Below are 6,774 nucleotides of genomic sequence, written 5' to 3'. Positions count from 1 at the left end.
CCACTGCTCTGCATGACTGAGCTTCGTATTAGCTGCTGTAAAACATGTCCAAGCACTCCTCTTTAAGAGGGGAAGGTGAACTCTGCATTCAGATTACCAGACAGGATTATATAATGGCTTAAAACGCGAAAGGATCATAGATCACAATTTCATATACAGTGAGCACTAGATACCTCTGTAATCTCAGTGGGCAACTTGGGCTTACTGTACAGTGGTAAATATGATGCATAGCTAGAGAACAGAAGGAGTAGGATAAGGCAAAGTCATTGCAAACATAAATTTGGGCAAATGCTTGTTTTCATTTTAAATGTTTCTTGCTGTCAGCGAAAACTCAACAATCCTAATATAAAAATATTTTAACATGGAATATAATTACACATTTTAGATAAAAAAAAAAACTTACAAGAAATTTGTCACTGACAATAGAGATACTTTGTAAAAAAAAATAATATAAAAATAGGAATTAGGGCAAAATTAAAGAATCAAAATTTTCTAAAATTGTAATAACGTGAGGTTTATTGTACAGATGAGTGTGTGTGCTCATGTTAGACTGTTAGGGACCTAAACACTTCTGTTTATTGGTGTTAGAAAGATAAGTGCTTGTGTTGTCCAAAGTAAATCTATGATCACTTCTAGCTAGAATATGAAAAAATGCTGGTTTTTATTCAGGCTTGTGTAATTACAGTTATCCTAGCTATTAGGACTTGATTAACAAATTAGTGATCATTAGAAGGGATGTGGCCTTGAGGAAGATGAAATAATATAAAGACAGGAAATTTATTTCAGTGATTGCTATAACCATTTATTGAGAAAGTAGAATACACAATTTAAAAGCAGTCGGACCCCAGGGCATTCCCCAAAAAGTTGTGAGATTTTTTAATTCATATTATAGGTTATCCAACATGAAGTAGAATATAATATTTCTACATAGCTGAGGAAACATTGTTCAAGTTTTTCTAATCATTCAATTGCAAGGATGAGGTTTGGGTTTTTGGTCAGGAAACCACTGAACCATATGAGATGTTATCGCAAAAGTTAAAGAATTTAGTGAAAGCATTTCAAAATAAATTTCTTTATCTGACTATTCACCTAATTGTTTCTTTAAAATCATAAGATGCCTTCTAGTAAAATGTGGGAAGTTATAGAAATTTTCTTTAGAGGTATTATACAGTCATGGTAAAAAGTTTTGAGAATGACACAAATATTATTTTTCACAAAGTCTGCTGCTTCAGTTCTTATTATGGCAATTTGCATATACTGCAGAATGTCATGAAGAGTGATCAGATGAATTGCAATTAATTTCAAAGTCCCTCTTTGCCATGACAATGAACTTTATCCCAAAAACATTTCCACTGCATTTCAGCCCTGCCACCAAAAGGCCAGCTGACATCAGGTCAGTGATTCTCTCGTTAACATAGGTGAGCGTGTTGACGAGGACAAGGCTGGAGATCACTCTGTAATGCTGATTGAGTTAGAATAACAGACTGGAATCTTTAAAAGGATGGTGGTGCTTGAAATAATTTTTCAGCTGTTTTTGACTATGGTTATCTGCAAGATAACAGGTGCAGTCATCATTGCTTTGCACGAAAAGGGCTTCACAGGCAAGGATATTGCTGCTCCTAAGATTGCACCTAAATCAACCATTTATCTGATCATCAAGAACTTCAAGGAGAAAAGTTCAATAGTTGTGAAGAAGGCTTCAGGGCGCCCAAGAACATCCAGCAAGTGCCAGGACGTCATCTAAAGTTGATTCAGCTGCGGGATCGGGGCACCACCAGTGCAGAGCTTGCTCAGGAATGGCAGCAGGGAGATGTGAGTGCATCTGCACACACACTGATGCAAAGACTTTTGGAGGATGGCCTGGTGTCAAGAAGGTCCGCAAAGAAACCACTTCTCTGCAGAAAAAAACATCAGGGACTGACTGATATTCTGAAAAAGGTACAGGGATTTGACTGCTGAGGACTGGGGTAAAGTCATTTTCTCTGATGAATCCCCTTTCAGATTGTTTGGGGCATGTAGAAAAACGCTTGTCCAAAGGAGGAAAGGTGAGCGCTACCATCAGTCCTGTGTCATGCCAACAGTAAAGCATCCTGAGACCATTCATGTGTGGGATTGCTTCTCAGCCAAAGGGGTGGACTCACTCACAATTTTGCCTAAGAACACAGCCATGAATAAAGAATGGTACCAAAACATCCTCCAAGAGCAACGTCTCCCAACCATCCAAGAACAGTTTGGTGATGAATAATGTCATTTCCAGGATGATGGAGCACCTTGCCATAAGGCAAAAGTAAAAACTAAGTGGCTCGGGGACTAAAACATCGAACGTTTGGGTACATGGACAGGAGACTCGCCAGACCCAGAGGTCTTCAAAAAGAAGGGTCAACACTGCAAATATTGACTTTTTGCATACACTTAATGTAATTGTCAATAAAACCCTTTCACACTTATGAAATGCTTGTAATTTCACTTCAGTATACCATAGCAACATCTGACAAAAAGGTCTAAAAATACTGAAGCAGCAAACTTTGTGAAAACCAATACTTGTCATTCTCAAAACTTTGGCTCTCCAGGTGTATGAAACTACAAGTCCCAGAATGCCCTGCCAGCTATGGACTGGCTTTCTACTGGCAAAGCATTCTGGGGCTTGTAGTTTCACAACACCTGGAGAGCCACAGGTTGGCCAGGCCTGGCATAGTGTTAACACAAACCTGAATGTTGCCAGCTTTACAGAGGTGGCAGCACTTACTGATAAATGAATTGCACTTGATTAGCAGCACCTGGCTGGAATGACTTTCTTTATATGGAAGCAGTATGGGTGTACTTACTTTTTCACACATGGCTTCTTCATATTGGCTTGTTTTTATGCAGTCTAAAGAATTTTAGGACTTGTTGAGGATTAGATGATTTGTTAATTGTCGAATATATAAAAAAACACAGATTTGAAAGAGGGTGTACTTACTTTTTCACCTGACCGGATTATATGGACAGAAGAATTCTCAGCTACGTATATAAATATTTTACTAGGTGTGTATCTAATGTTAACCACCTAGGGAAATGAGCAGGAGGAGGTGAGGATTGGGATAACAGAAATAATACACTTTCAAACATAGGTTCAGCTATAAACCTCATCAATAAGTTGCTAAAATATACTTGACTGAGAGACAGGTTATGGGTAACGTTAGAAGCACCAGAGGGTTGGCGCTGGAGAAAATTCTCACTGAAACACAAATTACATTTTGTGAGTACAGTATGGTCATCAGCTATCACGTCTCACGGGTGCTAAACAAGTACAAAGACCCTGAGTAGGAAACTACTAAACTCTTTGCAGATCCCTAGCAGCACCTCAAGAGGGTAAGTGGAGTAAATAAACGAGAAGATCATGCATAGCACTTTATCACACTTTTTTATTTCTCCCATCCTGATCTCCTAAATGTGTTTATTAAGTTCTGATTTATCAGTACACACAGTAGTAGTAGTAGCAGCTGAGTCTGGGTTACACCAGGGAATGATCTTTATATAATAAACCTTACACCATATCTTGTCACTATATCCTTATAGCTGAGGAAGTCACAAATCAAAAGATCATGACTGGCTTTAAGGGTGTAGTCTAAAGCTAAGTTGGTTTGTACTCTTATGTGACCATGCTGTTCAATGTGAGTTATTGAACGTTTCTATGGGTCTGATGCTTAATCTTCATTGCATTTCTGTAGATTTCAGGTGGAGGACATCTGAGGAACTGTGAGTGTAAGATTCAGCGGGTGCATATGCATATTGTGGGTAACATAGGACACAAAGTAAAAAAACAATGTTAATCTTCTATACGGAGAGTCTTCTGCTCAACACCCCCCCCCCCCCCCCCCCCACACACACACCAAAAAATAAGACTGCTGTTGGGATTTCAGGTGGCTGGGTTTGACTTTGATATGGATGCCAGTGACCATTCTGGATTTATGCAATTTGGTGAAGCTGGAGAATCCATTCAAATGATCCAGGACTTGTAACTCTATGGAAGGTACCATTACTTGCATTGATTAATTCACAAAAAATCACATTGTAGGGTATTTAGTTATGTGAAAATGCATGTTCGTAAAGCAAATTCTCTCCTATTTAAAGTATGTGACAGATCAGAGTAGATCTGTAAATGTAGCATACAGAGCTGGTGACTCATATCAAATTATATATATATATATATGTATATTAAATGATATATTTGGAGTTAACTGCAGATACAGTTCCTTAATTTTGTTGTAAAGAATTGAAGTCACAAAAGTGCATCTCTGGGGTCGTTTTCTCCCAGATGAATGTGAATTTGAGAGCCTGTGGGGCTCTATCTACCACAAGCTCAGGCCCGGTGCTCCCATTAGGCAAGGTTAGGCACTTGCCTAGGGCGCCGGGCTCTGGAGGGCGCCACAGAATTCTGAAATACTTTAAAACTGTGCGGCGACCGCTGACCATACCTGTCACGGCCGCCGCACAGCATTCAGATGCACGGGGAGGAGGGGGAGAGGCTATTTTGTCACAACCGCCGCCTCTCTGCTCCGTCTCCTCCCCTCCACTTACTAGTGTCAGTGAGTAAAGGGGAGGAGACGGAGCAGAGAGGCGGCGGTGGTGAGACAAGGTAAGGAGAGGAGGGAGGAGGGAGGAGGGAGGAGGGTGGCGATTTTTGCGGGAGGGGGCGGCGATTTTTGCGGGGGGGCGCCGTTTTTTAAAAATGCCTAGGGCGCCGTGGACCCTAGCACCGGCCCTGCACAAGCTCCATGTCTCTAGCAGCTAAAAGTAGAGTTTTTAATAAATCATGGATGTATGGGAGAATTTGTTGTGTTGTTACGGTCTCCTCTGTCCTTCTAATCACTGCACTGTTTCAACATTACCCATCGTCAAAGAAAGCTATTTTTACATGAGGTTGTTGAAACCCATACCCCTCAGAATATAATTAAATCTGGTCACCCTTAAAACTGGTCACCTATAAAGCCCTCGCCATACATCTCAAACCTCATCTTGATATGTTCTCCCTCATGCACTCTTAGGTCTGCCTCTTACCTTTGCCTTCTCTCTGATTATCACCTGTCATTCCCACATCAAAGACTTCTCCCATGCTGCTCCCCACCTGTGGAACCCCCCATCATGTCTGACCAGACTCTTCCCCAGCATTCGAAATTTCAAACACTCTCTCAAAACCTTCCTCTTTACTAAAGCCTGTCCCCCTCCCACCTGATACTGCTCTCACTGGGTACAACCTGCTACTATTCCAATCTCCATCCTAGGCCCATTCCCTTCTCGTCTCTCGGCATTGCCCTATCCTTCTAGTTTGTACTCTCACAAGCAGAGCCCTCCTTAGCCTTTGTTCTCACATCTGCACCTTTTCATCAACTTATCGCTTTGTTCAACCACATAAAAAGTATTATGATTTTTAGTTATCTCCTCTTGCTCTTCAAGTTGGGCTGTGCAGCCTCACAACTCCACATCATCTGCTATTTTAAGAAAGACATAAGTGTATTTATGAATTAAGCTTCAAAGTCTGAAAAGAGGGTTTTTGACAAACAGTGACCTGGGGGTAAATGTATCAAGCTGAGAGTTTTCCGGAGGGTTTGAAAAGTGGAGATGTTGCCTATAGCAACCAATCAGATTCTAGCTATCATTTTGTAGAATGTACTAAATAAATGATAGCTAGAATCTGATTGGGTTTTCAAACCTGCCGGAAAACTCTCAGCTTGATACATTTACCCCCTGATCTTCCTACAGAGAATTGGTTTCTTCGGCATTGGAGGGCAGTGGATATCCCTGGAGCCTGTACTTCTGCATATCTTCTCAACATGCTTTTGCCATCTTGGAATTTCCATGTGAAAATGTGCGTGTAGATTAAAGAATGCCCTAGTTTCTTTGCTATATGTCAACAATGTTAATTGCACACATTTCTGATATTATTCTCTGTAACCACTATACATGGTTATGTCTGTTTTCCTTTACTTTATAAACACAATAAAACATTTTCTATGTTGAAAGAATGCACTAGTTTCTGTTTTGTTTCTCTGCTATTTTGAAGCTATTTTATTGTTAGTGTTAGAATTAGAAATTCTAGTTCGGTTAGTAAGGGCTATGTGCCATTATGTAGCCGCTTAGACTACACAATTTAGCTTTCTTAGAATGCAACCATACAGCTCAGTTGCTGGCTCTGCCCCTTCAAATGCTTGTTTTAATTAAATAGGAAATAATAAACCTGGTTATGTAATTATTTGTTAACCCTGCCCCCCTCTTTCACCCACCAAATGTAACACTGTCCAATGTATGGTAAACAGCCATTCAGAAGATACTCGGCTCCCTGGCATTTAAGCAACAGTTCATTCTCTTTCCACGGCTGACAGTAAGATCATCATTATTTATTTATATAGCGCCACTAATTCCGCAGCACTGTACACTCACATCAGAGCCTGCCCCATTGGCGCGTACAGTCTAAATTCCTTAACATACACACAGACAGACTAGGGTCAATTTGATAGCAGCCAAGCAGTTAATTAGCTAGATCAACAGGTAATCTGATATGGGCAGCACGGTGGCTAAGTGGTTAGCACTTCTGTCACAGTGCTGGGATCATAATTTCAATTCCCGACCATGGCCTTATCTGTGAGGAGTTTGTATGTTCTCCCTGTGTTTGCGTGGGTTTCCTCCGGGTGCTCCGGTTTCCTCCCACACTCCATAAACATACTAGTAGGTTAATTGGCTGCTATCAAAAATTGACCTTAGTCTGTCTCTCTGTGTGTGTGTGTGTTTGTGTGT

Source organism: Mixophyes fleayi, chromosome 5 (assembly GCF_038048845.1).
Source record: "Mixophyes fleayi isolate aMixFle1 chromosome 5, aMixFle1.hap1, whole genome shotgun sequence".
Lineage (NCBI taxonomy): Eukaryota > Metazoa > Chordata > Amphibia > Anura > Limnodynastidae > Mixophyes > Mixophyes fleayi.
This window is presented reverse-complemented; position numbering follows the sequence as displayed.